This window comes from Nannobrachium achirus, assembly GCF_963921795.1.
Source record: "Nannobrachium achirus genome assembly, chromosome: 1".
In the NCBI taxonomy this organism is placed as follows: Eukaryota; Metazoa; Chordata; class Actinopteri; order Myctophiformes; family Myctophidae; genus Nannobrachium; species Nannobrachium achirus.
The window spans coordinates 16,037,558-16,059,272 of NC_137810.1; positions in this window are offsets into that span (position 1 = coordinate 16,037,558).

Sequence of the window (21,715 nt, forward strand, 5' to 3'; positions counted from 1 at the left end):
TCTTTCTTTTTCTTCTTCTTTATTTTGCAGTACAAGAAAGAGGCGGGTAGGAGTGAAGCAGATATTTTTATGGCGTCACTGCATGTGACACTATAGGTCATTGAATTGATTGTGGACCTATGGTACACACACTACTGACTCATACGAAGCAACATTCACTGTTTGACTGAATCAAGGTATAACAACATAATAACCTGATAGCTTGAAGTAGTTGTTGAAGATATTGATTGATTACATAAATATTGAAAATGCCACTAACCATATTATTGTCCAAAAGGTTCTGTTATGCATGACCAGTGGAACTAATAAAACTAGAAATACTGTTCCTACGAAACAGTGTGGGCTCGCTCGTGAGTCGTGACTATATTCTGCAGCATGCTAACTGTCATGTGAAGCTCAACCAATACTCCAGCTAACACCACTCACGATTTTCCACACCTCAATTGCGCCTCATTGGCTAAGGGCCCTGCCTTTGTACTGTCTGCGACGGAACTCACACGACGGAACTCACACGACGGAACTCACTCTATAAATAATGAAGATAACATAGTGTTCTCGCCTTTCAGGCGAGCCCCCAATTAAGACTTGGTATGAACAGCAACCTCATTATATTTTGGGCAATTGTCCAAATGCACCTTGTGGTCTCATATTCCCACTAAGGCTTGCTTGTGCTTATACACACAACACAGGGAGGGGAGACCTTTGTTAGTCTCCCAGGGGAAATTCACTTTCAGCTTCACCCAGCTGATGACTGCTCAGATGCTTATGGTGAGTGGTCGGGGGGAGCAGTTAGTGGTGATTTGCTCAGGGGCACTTCGACACATGAACCGGGGACACGAGGCAAACAGTTTATCTGTTCAATTCCACCACTAAGCTATGGATGTCCCAGTCTCAACACAGTCAGTGGTTCTCAAACATTTTCATGTCAAGGACCCCCACATAGATACGTATTTGGCAGCACACCCATTTGAAAGATTTTGTACCAGGGACTTGTATAAGAGAAGATTTGTCAAAACATTTCTAATCTCATACAGTTCACAAGGCGGTGATTCACCACGGCTTATAGATTGTCTGTTTTTGATTAGCCGAATGATAGAATAGGGCATAAGTGTTCCAACTGCTCCGGATTTTGTTAGGGACCCCCTAGAGACCCCTTCAAGGACACCACTTTGAGAACCAGTGGAACCGTTTTCTCAAAAGGCATGGTCAAAATTATTGTTCGCTTTTCTTCATTTAACCTCCAGGCGAAACTTTCATTAATCAATTCATGTGTGAGTTTGGGATTGGGTACACAACACACCCCTCAGGAATTCAGAGAGTTCATTTAACTCAGAGAGTGTAAAAAGAAGGACCCATAACTCTCAGAGTTCATTTAACTCTTTCAACACTAGCATAAGTTTGGCTGTGTAGGTCCAACTTTAGATGATAGGCTATATTTTACCCTGAGTTTTAGTGTTTTGGTGTCTGAACGAAAATATAGGTTAAGGTTATGAAAACCATGAACATCATTTCAAAGTTACTGTGGTAGGCCAATCATTTGGTGTTTCTTCCACAAGATCACAAGGTTTGATTTGGCTTGCGACCGACCTGTGCTATATCGATCCAGCCCTCTCCCCCTTTCGGCTGTGCAACATTATCTAATTTAGAAACAAAATGTGTCACAACCTCTTAAAACCATGTCCTGTGTATATCCAGAGCAAGCTGAGACTCCAAGCAGCCCTGACTGACAGTATTAAGTGTTTCCCAAGCATGAATTAGAGGCATAAATCACACATATTATTCTTAAAGTGCAGGTGTAAGTGATATTCTTTATGTAGTTGTTAAACAGCGCTATATTCCGATAGTATGTTGTTTTAGTAACAGGGGTCTCCTCATCTCGCCAGTTAGCAATTTGGGTACCAATTCTATCCAATCAGGAGACAGAACTCATGGATAAACAAGTGAAATTGGAAGTGATGAAACAATAGCATGAGCAGACAGAATTGGAACTGGAACACTATCAAATAGATCAGGGGTGGGCAACTTTGATGATGGCGAGGGCCACTACATTTCCACCTTCACTCCAGAGGGCCACATTGCATATTGCTACGTCCTACTCTGTCATTGTCTCCACCAGCCGAAGGCTGAGGGAGAGTATGTTTTCCCCTCCGTCCGTGCGTGCGTCCGTCCGTCCGTCCGTCCGTCCGTCCGTTTGTCCGTTACCAGCTAATCTCCGGCGCCGTTGGCCCGGTCGCTGCCAAACTGTGCACACACACTCCCTCGACACCAATTCAGAACCTCTGCCCCAAATATTTCACATGGGCCTGTTCTAGCGCCACCAGGAGGCCGACTTTTGCAAAACTAACTTTTGCCAGTACTCCTACAGATTTTGTCCAAAAATCACGTAAATCAGTAGACAGTATCTCTACAGTCATGTGATCGACATGGATGTGTCAGATTTTCCATATTCCATCCTGATTGGCTAAAACTGGCTTTCAAAGTTTGCAGGATTGGTCAGTTTTGAATAAAATGCCTGAAATCCTGAACGCAGTGTGCGATTTTGGTGAAATTGTGCATGCACATTCCCAATAGGCAGAGGAATAAATGCCACTTAAGAAAAATCAAATCAGCCTCATGGTGGCGCTATAACAGGCCGATTCATGTTTTCACCTATAACTCCACCGATTAGTGTCAAACTTTGTATGCACACTCCTTAGAGGCCAAGGTAAAACCTTTTCCCTGCATTTTTTACATCAGCCTTTTATAGCGCCATCAGGAGGCCGACTTATGTAAAACACATTACATGCCTGACCTGGTGGAGACCTGTGCTCGGAAGAGCACTGCTTCTAGTTCTAGTATCTTTTACAAAAGTAGCAGATCTACAAGCTCAAAACGCATCGAAAGCGCAATGCTTTTTGAGCTTGTAGATCTGATATTTTTGCTTCTTTTGAATTGGAATCCTGAATTATTTTTTGTTATTTTTTAATTGGAATCCTGAAATGTAACATTTAGATTTAATTTCAAACGCATTTAGTTATATACTCATGTTACCTTTTGAACCTAAATACAAATACATTGAACATAACAAAAATACATTTTAATACTACTATACTAGTCATTAAGCTACTAATATAGACTGACGGAATTAAAGCAGGTCATGTTTGGAATTGTAACAGCTGAAATCAATAAGTATTCCGATATTAACCTGCGGGCCGCATTAAGTGAAGGTGAGGGCCGCATGTAGATAGATAGATACCTTTATTATCCCACGGGGGAAATTCAGTAAATGTGGCCCACGGGCCGCCAGTTGCCCATGTATAATAGATGTTGATAAATGATCTTTGTGTAATTCTCTCTCCTGATTGGATCAAACTGGCATCCCACCTTAAAATCTATCTTCTATTTACTAATGAGCTGGAAAGACAGCGAGACCCCTATTACTGCAGCAACCACCAAACAAGTGATCAGTGGTTCCCAAACGTTTTAGCTCGAGGCCCAAAAGAGAAATTGGACGCTTGCCCGGGACCCAAACTAGTGAAAACAGCAGATCTGCAGATCGGCTATTTTCACAACTTCTTAATTATTATGATTTTTTATTTATGGAATTTCACAGATGTGTTTGTTTGTTTGTTTAGATTTTTGGGGGAGGGGGAAATCTTTTGAAATCCTATTTTTCGTTCTTTGTAGGAAAAGAAAACAGGATTTTTTCATAAAAAGCACTGTTTGGGAACCAGTGCTCAAGATGATGTCCATGAACATGAGCTTCAACTCAGTTCTCTGGGCACAGGTGGGTCTCCAGGTGGAGGCAGCAGGCTTGTATAATGCCCAATGACGTCAAACTGATCCGCAGTTGCCAAGAGCTCTTCCACATTCTGTGTTCCTGGGGGGCTGTAAGCAGGCTTTTCTGAGCTGCTCCAGCCACCATGTGAAAACAATACTCTATAATGAAGAGTGGACTAAACTTATTTAGGGTAAACTATTGTAAATGCACCTTACCTTTCACCAATACTTGGTGATGTACTGTATAGGGACATGTATGCACTGGTGGGAGGGCATGGGTGCCCTATCTCTCTCACTCACCCGCACACCCGCACACACACGCACGCACGCACGCACGCACGCACGCACGCACACACACACACACACACACACACACACACACACAATGTGGAGTACACACTCTTGGGTGTGACGTGCATCACATGACATGACATGACACTAACCATATCCTAAAACTGAACTCATGCACTTTTCAGAAAAGCAGAAGAAACACCTCCTCCGTTTCGTAATAAAAGTGCTGAGTATTGACCGCTTCATTTGCATGGTGCAACGCTTTGAGAATGTATTCTCATGGGAGTGAGAATGTATTGACCCAAAGGGCACATACAACCCATTAGACCTTTGAGTTGAGCACGCATGTTTGTTGCTAATGTTCCTCTGGAGCTGAATTAAATTCAATTAATTTATATTTTAATTACTTTGTCCATTGGGTCATCAGTCATCATTTTGTTTTGCATTATGTTTTCTGCGACTGTGGACCTATGTGTACTTTGCTTTGATTGTTAGTTTTCATCTTTATCTCGGTTGTTTTAATTGTGATTTATAAATACATTTGTTTTGACATGAGAATTCTAAATATTTACACATACATACTTTACTGCTCTAGAATAAATGCCTGATATCTCCCAGAACCAAGATTTGAGTTGTTTTTTTGTTTTTTTTTGGAATGATGCAAACATGTGACTATTACTGTAACCATTTGTACGTACGGTTATTTAACTGTTCGGAATGTCAACGGAATTTTGCAAGTTCACACTTTTGGGTGTGATGTGCAATCACATTTTGTGTTATAGTGTAACACATTTAGGAGTGAGAATGCATTGGCACAAAAGGGGACATACTGTACTGACCTCTGAGTTGAGCATGCATGTTTCTTGCTAAAACCAAACATATATAGACGGGAAAACAAAACAACATACTGTAGCCTGGTCTTTGTATAGCAACTCTAGTTCAGAATATGCGAGACATTATGTAGGCAATCGGACAGGTGAATCATGCAAAGAATACCAAATGAAATGACAATTTGAAATAATTTCAGACTTTAAGTTTGTCACTAGTCCTAATCTTGTTTGCAGGTCTATATTTTATTAATAAACAAGAATGTACTCAGTAGATTACAGAGTCAGGCCACCACCAAGCCATAAAGGCCTCTAATGTATGTGGCCTGAAGGTACAGGCACTACAGTAGGTCATGGGGTCACCAAAATCAATAAGTTCACTAGACATACAGTATAAAACTAAATAAAACACTGGCCTTTTAGAGTTGGACCCTGGGCTGTCCACTGCTCCTAATATTTAGGATGGATCAAATACAGAGGATGATTTTCCCCACAGGAGGATGCATGCTGCTGCAGCCTTTCAGCCTGTGATTCTCAAACATTTTCACGTCAGGGACTGACTGCCAAATGTATGTGGATGATCTGGACCCTGATCGGGAAGGATTTTGTACCAGGGACTGCCATAAGAGAAGAGTTGTCAAGAAGGTTTCTTGAACATAATCTTAAAAATGAAGTGCCATGATTCCAAGAAGCCTTGACTGACAGTATTAAGTATTTCCCACAAGCAGTACTCTGTCCTTGTGAAAAACAGAGTGTTCTTGTTCTTTGACAGGTTAAATGTGGCTTGTGTCAACAAATGTAATTGTGAAAATGCGTCAACAGAATGTTTAACCACTTTCAATTTCAACTGTTCTTTTGGGCATGTCATATAATCAAAGATAATCAAAAATTGAGAAAAGGCCCTATCTACAAGCTCACAACATGTTTGTGAGATATGCTATTTTCACTATTTGTCATATGACATAACATACTATGTGGGGTTAAGTTGTTAAGCTAGATGCATACAAGATTTGTCTTTGTTTGTTTGTTTGTTTTTACCACAATTACACTGTTCTGTTTAGACAACAGAAGTGAATTCGCCATACCATTGTTTTTCCCAAGACACTCGGACCTGTTCCCAATGCTGCCATCTTTACCAGCACGATGAGAAGCACCAAATCCCCACACAATATATCATTTTAGGGTGATGTCATTGCTTGTTTCCCTCGAGTAAAAATCTTTTTTTAAACATTAATAATGTTATACATTTTCAAACAAACAAGCAAAGAAATTCCATGAATAAAATATAATGATAATTAAGAAGTAGTGAAAACAGCCGATCTGCAAGCTCTCAACACAGCGCGAAGCGTCGCGTTGTGAGCTTGCAGATCTGCTATTTTCACTAGTTTGGGCCCTGGGCAATTGTCTAATTTCTCTTTTGGGTCACGAGCTTAAAAGTTTGGGAACCACTGTTCTATAACTCCAAAACCCTATTGTATTCATTCCCTTTAGATATATTAATTAATAGAAATGACACTACTCCAACCTCCCTAAAGTGTTTATATATGATAATCATATATTACAGTAGAGCCTGCACATAATTATTTTCTTAGCGACTTACCCTTTTGATTAATCGAGATGTGAGCTTTTTATATTGAAAAATATTATATTTCAATTAATCAACCAACCACTTAAGCCCTATTTTATACTTTCTCATAAAGGGACAAGGACAGACAGATACAGAGATCTCCATATAAAGGGACAGACAGACGGGTGGGCCTACTATGACGAAGGGTATTGCATAAGGGTGTGGCATGCATTGCCTATTTATTTTCATCTTTCCCAACTTGCATCGTGCCATTGCTTGACGGGCACAGGTCTAATAGACAATACAATAGCAGTTTTATAAGCTCACAATGCATCATGATGGGACTCGTTGCAGTGAGCTTCTGGATTGGCTATTTCAATTCTTTTTTACCGTAGTTACATGCCCAAAATAGGGATTGATTATGAATTGATTATCTTAAATCAATGCACAAACTCAGTGTGCACGTCACCAACGACTCGAGGAAGTGTTGCCGAGTCAATACAATAGGCGGTCGTCCTGAAATGCCAATCTAACCTATATACACATATATAGCATATAGGCATATATGAAGATCCGGTCGGCTAGATCAGTGGTTCTCAACCTGTGGGAACCCCCTGGGGATCCCGAAATTATTTTGGGGGGTCCCCAGATGATAACTTAAATGTGAAACAATGTTTTCTCACTCAACATTGAACAAACCAACATAACGTTTAAGTGGCTATCTGCACATTTCTAAAGTGACAATTTATAGACATTTTAATATATGTAAAATAACAAATTAAACATTGGCCAACTTGTCAAATATTAGAGGCTGAAATTGTGAAAATAGCCGATCTACATGCTCACAACGCCTCGCAACGCGTTATACAAAATGTAATGCCTCAACTCTTAGTGCTCGTTGGGGTGGGGGGGGGGGGGGGGGGTCCCCAACTAAAATATGATTATTTCGGGGGTCCCGGGCTGAAAAGGTTGAGAACCACTGGTCTAGATTCTAGAACCACAGATCCAACCACTTTGGCCATATGGGCATATGCTGTATAATGGGACCAACCGATTTCAAACTTGTTCTTTTAGGAGAATAAACTTGACCTGTGAAGTTTTGGTATAACATACTGGTCTCGTCTTTCAGACGAGCCCACAACTAGAAAGAAAATGAAAAAATCACACCCAATGTGAAGTGAGCGGTGGTCGTGCTTGCATAACGTCTTCAGACTAGGATTTGAGTCTAGGATGTACAGGCTATGCTACACACACACGTTTTGCTATGGCAAAACGCTGAGGAAAAAGGCTACAGACACACGCACAGCCACTCTATGGAGCGGTTTACCACCGCTCAAAAAGATTGGAAATTACAAGTTGCCTATTTATTGCCTAGATAGCCAGAACGTCATGTGAAGCTCGACCAATCCCTGTCTGTAGAACCAGCCACACAGATATGGGCTGTCTTGGCCATCTGTCTTGGCCATATATGGATTCTATTAGTGTGGTATGTGGCCTTCATATATGGACATTCCCAAATGAAGTCCTGTTAGATATGGGCTTAATATTGATAACATCATGGAACTCCATATATGGGCATAAAAGGGATTCTGTTAGTGTGGTTCCCCTGATATCACAGTGATGTCAGAGTGTTATGTCAGAGCGGCAAACCCATTCTGTTAGAGTTGTTCCCCTGACATCACAGTGATGTCAAAGCGTGATGTCAGAGGCAGAGCGGCAGACAGAGTCAGCATGTGCTGTTTCACATACTAAACTGCAACCTTCGGTCGCAATAAGATCAATTAATTGTTACACCCATCATCAGCCATCCTGATATGTGTGCAGAGGACGTCTTGTGTGACATAATGTGATCCTTCCCTGGCCATTAAGACAAATACCTTCCTTTGTTTGTATTTCATTAGAGAGGAAACTTGGAAAGGTGTCAATTTTTATCTCCCCGCACCTGTGGCTTTGATCCCATTTGAGAGAGATCACCCTCAAAGGGTCTAAAAATAAACAGCACATGTTCAGTGATAGTGTATGTGTGAGTCACAGAGTGAGGGCTTCCACAAAAGTCAAAATGGAGCATAAAGGGGGGGATTTTATTTATAGACACTGTTTGCTATTTAAATGGCTCCATTTAGAGCAAGTTGGAAGTGTGTAGAAAATGTAGGACATGAAACACAACGTGTTCTTTGATTGGAACATGCAGATTGCAGAGTGCACTATGCCACTTCCCCTACTACACCATCTCAGCAGAGATAACATGAACCTGAAGGGCTTTTGAAAAAGTATTCTTACCCAAATCAGACCTCCAAGAAACTACTGGTAAATCCTTTATTAGGAGAGTGGGTAGGGTAGTCCACTTTGTCTTTATTGATGTAGTTCATTCAGAAACAGGGAGAGAGAAGGAAACATTTACATGACAAATGTTCATCTGTCAAATGGATCATACTGTACTACTGAATAAAAGGTTTATACACCCATTTCACGGAATGAAGTTTAGTTACTGGATAATACTGTGTTCTATTCGTCTGTCATTCAATGTTATATGAGATACTTAAATGGTTTCCTGTGGAAATAAGTCTTTTCTAGGATCTCCTTTTAGTAGACCTTGTACCAGTGAACTGTACCGTCATGAAACTGTACCTTTTCCTATGCAAACTTCTAATAAAGTCTTCAAAGTTTAGAATGGGCCAGTTTATTCTGATCCAGTTGCTTACATGAAACATTTCTATTCTGATAGGGCTATTATTCTGATTAGTACAGGAATAAAAGGCTCCATACTCTGAACAGAATAAAAGGGGAGTCGCAGGAGGACGGCACTGATCATCTGATTAAATATATCTAAAATAAATTACATTACATTGAAAGCAAATTGTGGGGAAGATTTGCACACAATGAAAAAAGTGCCTCTTCCTATAGGTAACCAGAGTGCTGTAGTACACATCTGCTTCTTATTTTGACCCATCCCCTGGGTGTACAGTGTCTGGTTCTATAGTGAGACTTGTGGCAGTTCATCTGGGTGCACAGGGAGTAACATTCACTGGTGGTAATTTCAGGTTTAAACCCAAAACTATGACCAGGAGACAGACAATGTCACAAGGAGAATGCCATTTTTCGGGTCAGCAGGTAAGGTCAAAACCTGGAGATCAGTCACTAAGGGCAAACAAATCTGACAAGAGAAAAGCAGGAACTCCAAGGCCCAGAAAACAGGCAGGTAGGGTCAAAAGAGGCAAGTCAGGGAGAATCAAGGATACTACTGTATATGTAGCAAAGGACGACACACATTGCAAACAATAGCATGTGCACTGGAACTGGAATTAAGCCAGTGAGAGCTGGTTGGACAAGCTTTTGAACGAACAATGTATTCTAATAATCAGTCTATCCTGCTCTCATCTATCTATGTGTGACTATGTGTGTCTATGTGTCTGTGTTTATGCCCGTAGCCAATCCTAGCCAATCAGAGAGGGGCAAAGGGTGACGTCATAATATCGAGGCATATAAATTATAAGTGCCGCAAGAGGGGCCGGGCCATCTATGCCCAAAGTCAATCAGATGGGCATAAATGGGCATAATATTATGTCCGATAAGCTTGAGGATATCTTACTATAAAACGGACGGAGCGGTCGGAGCGGGTGCCAGTTTGGCTCCCAGCAGGCCCGGCGGCAAGAGGCAAGAGGGGGACTGCTGGGGCTGAGCCCCATCACGCGGACCCCCCGGCCCCATCCGTGAAACCGGAAAATACTCAATAACAAAGGCGAAACACACATTTGCATAGTGGTCGCAACCTTAAGCTCACGGCTAGCCCCATTAGCCAGCGGGTAGAAAGTCTGCCCTATCCGTATTTACATACCGTGACAAAAATAAGGAATGAATACATCTTCTGGCAGGACACAAGACAATGTCGCAGGGAACAAAGGGAAGTGGATTGGTACAGTATTTATACTTGGGAACAAATGGGGGAATGAGCGGCAGGTGAGAAGATGGTCGAGGAAACCAGGTGAGAGGAATTAGGCAAGAAAGTGACAGGAGAGTTCTTGTGACATACTGTAGCTTGAGGACATACCGGTACATAACTACATGAAAGTACGAGTTAAGTGGACTTGTGACAGATGTTGAGCTTGGGTTATCCACAACTTTCCAACATCCCCGTTGCACGGAGCTTCCAGCGCCGCAGCCGAGTGTGATCTACAAGCTCACAACGGCTGCATCTGCGATGCAACGTGAGCTTATATATGTCTGCTGTTAACCGGAAGTGTGGTGCAAAAAAAATCTCCAGTAAATTCCCGCGGAAAGAGGTGGATAGCTACAGTCAAATATTGTCTTTGAATATCACAATGGAAACAATCAAATCAAATCAAAATGAGTATTTGGTCAGTATGATCTATTATTGGAGAAGGAAGATGGTAAAACATCCATAAAACACAACATAAAATATACATGAAACAATCTAAGAGAACAAAACAAAGCAGATAAATAGGCAGTTGAGAAAAGAAAACATTTTGTCCCATATATGAGAGCTATCAAGGGACCTCAAATTGGTAGACAAGTTTATTCTATCTTTATTTATTTATGATTTATTGTGGGCTCGCTGAAAGCGAGCACACGTATGTTATCTTCATTATTTATAGGTCAGTCAGTCAGTCATATCAAGTTCTCCTCAAAACTTTGGCACGATTCAACTCCTACATACTTGCACCTAGAAACACCATTCAAACTGTAATGTGTTCAGCTTATTGTGGACACGTGTGCTTGTACTTTATTTCTTTTTGAAATGTTTTGTCGTTTTGGAAATATTTAATATGTTTAGTGAGTCTGGAGAGAGAGGATAAGAGACCCATGTTTATGTTAAGGCAGAAGCACACAACGCCTCACAGCGCTATGGAGAGAGATCTCTCTCTATAGCACGCAATGAGGGCCTCTCCAACTCTTTTTCCCAGGCTGAATCAGGGGCCCAGTCCCTGGTAGGCCTACTTGTTGCCTAGATGCCATTTATGATATACAGATGTTATTTTCTTGTTCACATGTCATGCTATGTCACTTTCCGACAAAAAGCAACACTGTCGTGCGATGGAGTAGCCAATAAATTAAGCTTTGAAATGAAGTGCCACGTTTTAATTTTCTAGATCAGGGTTACCCAATAGGCGGCCCGCGGGCCATTTGTGGCCCACAGGGGGCTACTGTCTGGCCCACACCAACACCAGTAATAATGGTGGTATAAGAGCAGCAACAACACTAGTATATTGTCGTTGTCGGGTGGAAATCTCGTATCTCCAAATGTTTACGTTCTTTCGCAAATCATACAAGGCCGTCGCACAAAAGTAGTGAAAACAGCAGATCTACAAGCACACAACGCCTCGCGGTGCGAGGCGTTGTGTGCTTGTAGATCGGCTGTTTTCACTAGCCGTCGTCCCCTGCAATGTTGTGGCCCTCGGCTTGGTACCCTAGACATAATTCGGTACTTGGGGAAAACTAATTGGGGAACCCTGTTAGTCAACTTTTACCCTAGATAGTCAACTTTAATGCCATGTTTTGATTGTCAGGATATTGTTATAATGATCATTAGACTTCACCAATCTTCCTGACTCGCTCCCCAGTTCAGAGTTTTAATGAACGTAGAATTATGTGCGGGATGTAATTGCTGTAAATTAGGTGACCACGTTTATAAAAACATATTTGATTTTATTTTAAAATAAATATCCTCTCTCTCACTTCTGCCAGTGTGCCAGTGATCACCCTCTCCTGTGCCATGCCAAGGTTGCCTACCCCTGCTTCACACCATCTTATGGCCTATAAGATTTTATATATTTATTTGACATTTGATATAAATTCTAGCTCTATGTGAAGAGAATAAACTGGGGAGAGATTAAAACAAGTTTATCCATAATGTCAATTAAATTTGCTGAACGTGTTTTTCTTTTGTTAAAGTAAAAAAAAAGATCTATATTGTCTATAGAGTGTTTATTCACTCTATTTGAGCAGGAGGGTCACATATTTTATCAAATCAGGAAGGAGAACCCATAATCAGCTTAAACTTTATTGTCTAAAGAGCTAGACAAGCGGGGATACCTCTGTTACTCAGCAACAATTACTTTAACACTTATTCTAACAATGAAATATACCTTACACCCTTAATTTTTAAGTATGGGAGGGGTTATGATTACTACAATCTTATCAGCATTATTACTGCACTATTACTCACTCTACTATCACTGTAGGGCCAGGCTAATGAAAACCCTGCTCTTTCATGTAATTCCTCAGAAACAGACTTTAAACACAGGGATAATAAAATAGTATCTTTACAGTGTTATGCAATCCCACTAATAATGTACACAGGTCAAGCACTGGCGCTATCACTGAAATCTGGTTTGTAAAACAAATAGACTCTAACATGATTTCTGAAGGTGGATATACATTCTATTGCTAAAAGAAATCCTGAGTGTTAATTAAACTAGTAGATATGTGATTTTAACCAGGGGTTTTGCTGTGCAAGTCACGCATTGTGCATATTTTCCTCCCTTGCGCATTTGAAAATGAATCTGCAAAATCCCTAAAGAAGAGAATTAGAGTGATTCATAGATCTTCAAAGTTTTATCAAAACATATCATCAAAACTAATTCCATCAGGGTGTGTCAGACACTAATTACCTCTGAATAGCCTGATACAGAGGCGTCAATTGGGTATGGCAAGGTATGGCAGCTGCCATACCTTGGCTACAGGGGAAAAAAATTTAAACAAACTTCTTAAAATAAATTCATCATGTCTGTTGCTAAGCTATGGCAACATGACTGGTGTCTTGCACACACGCCTTTGCACACGTGCAAGACACCAGTCATGTTGCCATACCTTAGCTTTTGCAGAACTGATGCCACTGGCCTGATACTTCTAAAAACACAACAATGCATGGAGTTGTGCAACAGCCACTGTGTGAGGACGTCAGAAGGTCCATGGCCACGGTCTATTTTTCCCTGGAAGACCTGTTTAATAGTGCTTCACTGATGAAATTAAGAGGCCAGCCAAAAGGACACCATGCATAAAAAAACAAGTGGCTTTGCCTTCGGCGCTATAGCCTCACTGGAACAATGCAGGGTGGCTTCTTCGAGGATGCGTCTTAGGCCTTATCTCGTTGGTTACACGATAAGCAGAGCTGACAGTGGTGAGCACAATGATGATTGCCTGGAACATAATCACGCCCCCAGAGTTTGAGGCACAATCCACTGTTCACTAATCATTTCTTTCATTATAGACCTATTGACACCCTTCTAGGCTGCAGGGTTATTTGTAGAAAGGAAAGGATGTTGTGAGTTCACTAATGTTTCATTTTTACTCTCAATCTCTCAAGGACATTTTTGCATATTCTCACACTTCAAGTTTTGGTTTCTCTTGACATTTAAATAATTCTATTACTTCTGCAGAGAAAAATAAAAACTAATACATGTAACATGTAATAACAAACAGATCATTTTTGAACATACACCTATAGAGACCGGGCAGTTATGAAATGACATTTTCATGCTTTTACAGTTTTAACCAAGTCCAGTTTAAAAAATTACAGAAATAGCTGATCTACAAACTCACATGTGTCACATCATGACACATTGTGAGCTTGTAGATTGGCTATGACTATGTTTGAAAACAAAAACTAAAAAGACTATAATGACATTCCCAAATTAGGGTGAACGACAAGTTCAAAGTGGCTAAAATAATCCATGAAATAAAATAAATGCTAATTATTTTTGCTTGTACTGTAGGCTTATGTTTTTTTGTGTACACTGTCTGCCAGAGACAGGGACGTGCTGGCCATTGGGAAAAGCGGGACAACTCCCGAACGTCCGATTCATTCCCGGCCGGTCCAGGCCGGCCATTAAGAAAAAAATAAAAATAAAATGTCGGCCTTCGTTCCATTTTGGGGGCTGGGCGGCCAACAAAGTAAATCGTCACTGTCGGGCTCAAATTTGTAATTTCTTTCGCAAAGTAAAGCCCTGCTTCATCATACAAGGCCGTCGCACAAAAGTAGTGAAAACAGCCGATACAAGCACACAACGCCTCGCACCCCGAGGCGTTGTGTGCTTGTTTAAATCATTTTTAAAATGAGAAATACAAAACAAACAGTTTTGGACAGTTTCCACCCGACAACGACGAAATATAACTCATGCAATTGGCCCACAGGCTTGTCACTTGTCATGATCTGAAATGGCAAATCTTTGAGTAGCAGCAGCGCTATAGAGAGAGATCTCTCTCTATAGCGCGCAATGAGGGCCTCTCCAACTCTTTTTCCCGGGCTGAATCAGGGGCCCAGCACGTCCCTGGCCAGAAGGCTGTCATCCAACACACCGGTCCTTTGAAGTTTCTAAAAGACTAACACAATACTTAGACACTCGCACTGTCCCCAATAAATGAATGAACCGAGTGTTGTCATAGCACAGAAACCCAGCTGCCCAATGATGTGTAACTTATTAACAATTTGTTGAAAGAATGTGCTCAGTGTTTACTGCTTTGTTGATGCGATTTGTAGAGAAGGGACCGAATAAGTTGATAAATAAATAATAAAAATGTTCCACAGTAAACACTGTAAGGAATGTTGAACTTTCCATAACATCTGCTGATAATACATTTTGTGTCCCCAAGGTTAGTTGGCAGTGGTGTAAAGTAACTACGTACATGTTCTTAAGTAGAATTTTGAGGTATTTGTACTTTACTTGAGTAATTCCAATTTCCAATACTTTTACTTCTACTCCATTACATATCGGATTCAAATATTGTACTTTTACTCCACTACAGTTATTTTGAAAACTTTAGTTACTAGTTACTTTGCAGATATAAATTATAATATTATAAAGCATACGTAAACCAACTTTAGCCCTATTTTATACCATGGCTGTTTGAAAATAGACGATCTGCAAGCTCACAAGCGCTGTGAGCTTGTAGATCGTCTATTTTCAAACATTTTTTACTTTTCCTTTGGTATTTTAAAGGACAATTCTGCCCTAAATCACTTCTAGGCTAATGTTTCTACTTATATTGATCCAAAATGACTGTCCATGGGGTCTATTAGGCAGAAATGCCCCTGTTGTCCAGTTTCCCCCAGCAGAACCCAGCAGCTCTCATAGCATAGAATGGATCCTATAAGCCTATCACTTTTAGACTATTTGTTGTGGTCAAAAGTGTTTTTATTTTTCATGAATGTGGTACTAGTTGTCATTACAAACACATCCATGCCATCATTGTCCCACACAAGCCATCACACTCTGCTAAACAGATGTTATGCTTGTATGTGGTTTGCCAAGTCTCGGAAAAGATGCCCTGTGATTGGCCAGTACAGTCATTTTGACTGGCACTTGTGCCGAATGCTCACCCCAAAACATTATTTATGAGATTGTAGTGGCTTATGTGGGACAACCAAGGCATGGATGTGTTTGTAATGACAACTAGTAACACATTGATGAAAAAGAAAATCACTTTTGACAACAACAAATAGTGTAAAAGCGATAGGCTTAGGCTCCACTTTATGCTATATGAGAGCTGCTGGGGAAACTGGACAACAGGGACATTTCTGCCTAATAGACCCCATGGACAGTCATTTTGGATCAATATAAATAGGAAAATGAGCCTAGAAGTGATTTAGGGCGGAGTTGTCCTTTGAGTACATTTTGATGCCAACACTTTCATACTTTTACTCAAGGAGCTACATTTTGCATTCCAGACTTTTACTTGTAACAGAGTATTTCTATATTGCAGTATTGATACTTATAGTATTATACTTTCCCCACCACCAGTTACAGTAGTTGGAATACGAATACCTCAGGGGCACTGACCGTACATCACTGTATGGTACAAGGTACTGAACAGAGCAGTTTAGCTTGCGTCCAAAAGAAAACGTCACCCTTACATGGCGTGGTAATGATATGGAAAATAGCCCGACATGCAGGCATAGTCATTGATTTATAATGTTAGCTCAGACAACCGTGCGTGCCCTATCCCCCCTGCAGGGCATATTCTCCATCAGCACGCTCCACTACCAAACACTGCCTGATTCCCAGGCTGTCCCAGCCAATTGGCTGCCCTCGCATCAAGCGTAGTAGAGCACCCCCCTGCTCATCATACAGTAAAATAAATATCACAAGCCATACTTTTGTACACTCTCGTCTCCAGTGCATGTAACTTCTCACTTATGCCCCATTATAATTTGTCGTACTACGAATAGTGGAAATAGCAGATCTACAAGCTCACAACGCGTTGCGTATAATGACACAGACTATTTGTTGTGGTCAAAAGTGTTTTTATTTTTCATGAATGTGGTACTAGTTGTCATTACAAACATATCCATGCCATCATTGTCCCACACAAGCCATCACACTCTGCTAAACAGATGTTATGCTTGTATGTGTTTTGCCAAGTCCCGGAAAAGATGCCCTGTGATTGGTCAGTACAGTCATTTTGACTGGCACTTGTGCCGAATGCTCACCCCAAAACATTATTAATGAGATTGTAGTGGCTTATGTGGGACAACCAAGGCATGGATGTGTTTGTAAGGACAACTAGTAACACATTGATGAAAAAGAAAATCACTTTTGACAACAACAAATAGTGTAAAAGCGTAAAAGGCTCCACTTTATGCTATATGAGAGATGCTATAATGACACACCCCAAATAGGGATGCCAGTGTGTCTGCAGAAGGTGCTGGGGCACAAAGGCAGTCTTGATAGTGCAGATAGGATTGGCCCAGTAAATAAGCTCTGTTAACTTGCCCTTCTGGTCTACTGCTACTAAAGTCAAGTCACAGATTGAGACAGCAGCAGTCTGAGCTTCTTATCAAACCCACAGTGATTTATTTGGCTGTGTTAAAGGCATGTTGTCCATAACATACATTTATTATGTCAAATGAGACACCTGTTATATTCAGTCATTAAGGTCCTATTTTCCGGAAGTATAAAAAAAGATTTCGCTTTTCACAAGCTTTTAGCCAAGTTTAAAGGGTTATATTTGTCCTTGTACTGTACCTATTTTATATGTTATGTCCCTATTTTTAAATGTTTAGTCATGGTAGATCTTTGCCTATTTTGTTTTTTATTTTGAAACATGATGATCATGAAATGTGTTATATAACTTGACTACCGTCTCAACAGTAATTTTTGTGACATGAGACTCGAAATCTTTAAAAAGAGCTATAACATGTAGCGTGGAGCCCAGCGCAATCTATTTGGTTCAGTTTACTCTGTCAGAGCACTGCTTACTCACCTGTGTCTTGCCAATAACAGTCCCCATACTCCACACAGCAAGACGGGATGTCCCATGATGGCTAAGGTCAGAGCAAACGCTTATGGTCCACATGCTCTTGATTGTTAGAAAGCAATGGGTGTGCTTGTGCAGGCCTCTCCTGGAATGACCCCAGCACTAAGCGGTTCAAATGTCAAGTTTTCCAGGCCCTGGTAAAACAACAACAAGGAATTTTATTTGTGAGGCAAGTACATACCAGAGAATGGTTCTGGGTAAATATAGCCCAGAGCTGGTACGAGAAGGTTAAAACCCAGACCAAAAGGGTTGCACTGTGATTTGAGACCAATCAGCTCTGATAAAGTACACTCATGTCGGATAATCTCGCTTGGAATTTGTTCTCCATTCATTCAAGTTATTAATTTCGTCGTCAAGATGTTTATTTTTTTATGTTTGAGCTCTGATGTTGAGCTCAGTTTTGGGCTATGTTCTCCAAACTATTTATAGTTTCTTCCCAAAACTTTTCCACACTACTAGACCTAGACACTTCCGACTTCCCCATAGAAACTACATTAAAACTGTAAAAGATTCAGCTTACTGTGGGATTGTGGGCTTGTTCATATACAGTCTATGGGATCATCTGAAACACCTTTTTCTCTCCGACTTGTTTACAATCATGTAATTAACCACTGAATCCCTTCTCTGGGCAATCATTCTGTCAAAATAGCCAATACAACGCATCACAATGTGGGCTTAAAGATCGTCTGTTTTTGTCGGCGAAGATATTTGGTATAGAGGGAAAAAAGGGGACTCCGGTCAATGCCTACAGGGTTTAAGAAGTCAAAATATTTAATGTGCAAATTCAAAATGAAAAGTTGTTTCTCTCTATCATAAACCCATGAAATGTAATATTGTTCAGTGCAATACAATATCTGGAGAAAAGATCATTTGAAGGTGGTTTAATCACGTAAAAGTTTGAATTATAATAATTGAGATATTGAGGAAACTGTGGTATGCTTTGGAAGATGTTCATCATTATGTAAAGTATATTGTATGACAGGGGGTCCAGGACCCCTAGGGGTCCTCAGAGTCTCTGCGTGATAGGATATTTATTTTTACTTTAACCACTTGAACCTTAGCATCCTTATTCTGAGAAGAACTTTAGCCAAAAATAGCAGCGCAGTGAGGTATTGAGAAGTTGTAGATCGGCTATTTTCGGCAAAGAGCTTTGTTGTAGAGGGAAAAAGAGCAGGCCAAGTAGTATAGTGAGTGAAAGATCAAGTTAAGAATTGAGGGTGGTTACTAGTGCTGTCAAACAAGTCTATAAGGTTATCTATGAAATCTATGAAAAAGTTTAATCTGCAATACAATATGTAGTGAGGGTCCCTGCTTCATCTCTCTCCCTAAAACCATTGAAAACCCCTGCTGTACAGTATATGTGATTCGTTGTCATTGGGACAAAACATGCACACACTCATATGGTAGTTTAAATATTTCCTCAATATAACTACTTTGAAATCCTGCAAGATAAGGTCAGCCGGCTATCCCCTATATAGCATTACAGGCTTATACAGTTTACCAACAATTTTGTGATAAATAATATCCTATAAACCACACAAAACAACTGTATTCAGTGTATTCTCAGGAATGTGTATTGTAGCATACATGGGGGACTGTTCATAAGTCCCACATCTCGTTGGTCCTACATTGGCTAGGGTTAGGGTTAGGTTTAGGGTTAGGGTTAGAATTCACCAGGTTAGCATTCACCGGTGTCGGACTAATGGGATGTCGGACAAATGACGCGGCACCGCATAGATGTGTTCACTGTTGATTATAGTTCTTTAAAAAATGAAGTTTTCAAAAATGATTTGCGGAACTAGCAGAGCTACAAGCTCACAACACGTCACATTGCAACGTGGGCTTGTAAATTGGCAAATGTTCTGCTCTGGGACACCTTGATAAAAGACAAAGTTGGGTTAAGTGGTCAAGATCATGTATGGAGAATATGTAATTCAGTTGAAATAACATAAATATCATGAGTTGGCTCCAGAGTCAGACCCAGGTAATACACTATTTCTATGAATGTATTAATTGAAACATTTATTATGTGTTCCATTTGTGACACATTTGTTCCATTTGTTTAGTGTGTGTGTGTGTGTGTGTGTGTGTGTGTGTGTGTGTGTGTGTGTGTGTGTGTGTGTGTGTGTGCGTGTGTGTGTGTGTGTGTGTGTCTGTGTGTGTCGTGTGTTGTTGTTCTAATCAGCTTGTATTAATGGCCTAATATTCAATGGCGTGCACACTGCACAGACACTTTCTGGGGCAGAGGGGAAATTATCACTGTTGATACAGTGGTGACAAACCACTCAGCACTCCTTGCCACCATGTATGCAACATCTGGTGAACTTATAGCTCCATCGGTGCCAAATTTCCCTTTTGCATCTTTCAGTTTATTCCCTTAATCACCGCGTCTTTGTGTGACATTGCGGTTTAGGAGGGAGAACCATTTCATCTCAAGTCGTTTCTGGTTATAGTGGACGGTAGCAACTTTTTAAAAGTAATTTTCTCTCACCAAAGAGGACAGCCATTAACTTGGCACCAAGGGCGGTCAATTGGCTTAGGGGTAGAGAAACCGGCATTAGATCACGGAGGGTTCCCGTCCCGAAGTGTTCCCAGTTCGAATCCGGGCTCCCCCAGAGTTAGTGTCGGAAAGTCCTTGAGCAAGACTCTGAACCCCTAGTTGCTCGCGGTGAGCAGGTTGGTGCCTTGCATGGTTTCCTCCACCATCAGTGTATGAATGTGTGAGTGAATGGGTGAATGTAATGCACAATCTATGTAAGGCGCCTTGGATAAAAGTTGCTATATAAATGCACCATTTACAAAGGTCATCAATCACCTCTGTGGTCTAGTTTGGAACAGTGAATACGTTGGCACATAAGGGAAAGGGGGATACCTGGTTAATCCCACAGGGGAAATTCAGCTGTCAGCTTCACCCAGCTGATTGCGATAACCCTAACCCAGGGAGGAGCAATTTTGGGTGAAATGTTTGCTCATGGACACCTCAGCACATAGCCGGGGCCAGGAATCGAGCCTTTAACCGTCTGTTTCCCACGGTGGCTTCTATACCCATTCAGCTATGGCTGCCCACAAGACCAAAGGACAGGGCCCCCTCTTACAATCTCATGGAAAGCAATCTTTTTTGCCAGAATTTGTGCCAAAGTCCAAGTTTTAAAGGAGTAGTTCACCCCCAAAATGACTTTTTTCTATTGATTAGTCACGCCATGGAGACTAGAATTCAATAATATTTTTAGTTTTTTGTCGCATTCCTAAGACAAAAATGTGATAACACTAAATGAACTAAATGATTCGTTCCGCATAGGGACCCGTTTCGAAACGGGTCAAAGGGGGTAAATTTACTCAAATCAAATTTTTGTCTTAGGAATGTGACAAAAACCAAAACATATTATTGAACTCTAGTCTCCATGGCATGAGTAATCAATAGAAAAAAAGTCATTTTGGGGGTGAACTACTCCTTTAAAGTGTATGTCGGTGCTCGGATGGCACAGTGCACTGAATCCACCTTTGGTGCATCCGGTTTTGTCCAGCGACTGGGAGGGAAACCGGGTGGGAGGGCGATACTTGTCACCTGGGGCGGCACAATGTCAACAGGGAGTGTTGGGTGGGAGGAGCAGAACAAAGGCTCCTCTCTGGTAGGTTGCTTTACACAATTTATTTAAATGGGACATCACCTTGGGGCTTGGGAAGGACACCATCTTGGATTTGGCAATAAATAAATAACTGACGGTAATTCCAATGATCCTATCACATTACGGCCCTAAAACCAAGAGTTAGACACCAAAACCATTCTAGGTTATAGTCCTTGAGATAATAGTCATTTTAAGATCCTGGCAGCCATCTTGAAAATTACCTTTCCGGTAGTTCGATTTTTCTAGATTTTTAGTATGTTCTTAAGCATGCGTAGGGGTACCAGAATCAATCACAGAAGACATCTCATGTATCAATTTCGAGTCACAGTCACCAGTGTCCAGAATGACACTATTACTGCCAATCTCTGTTT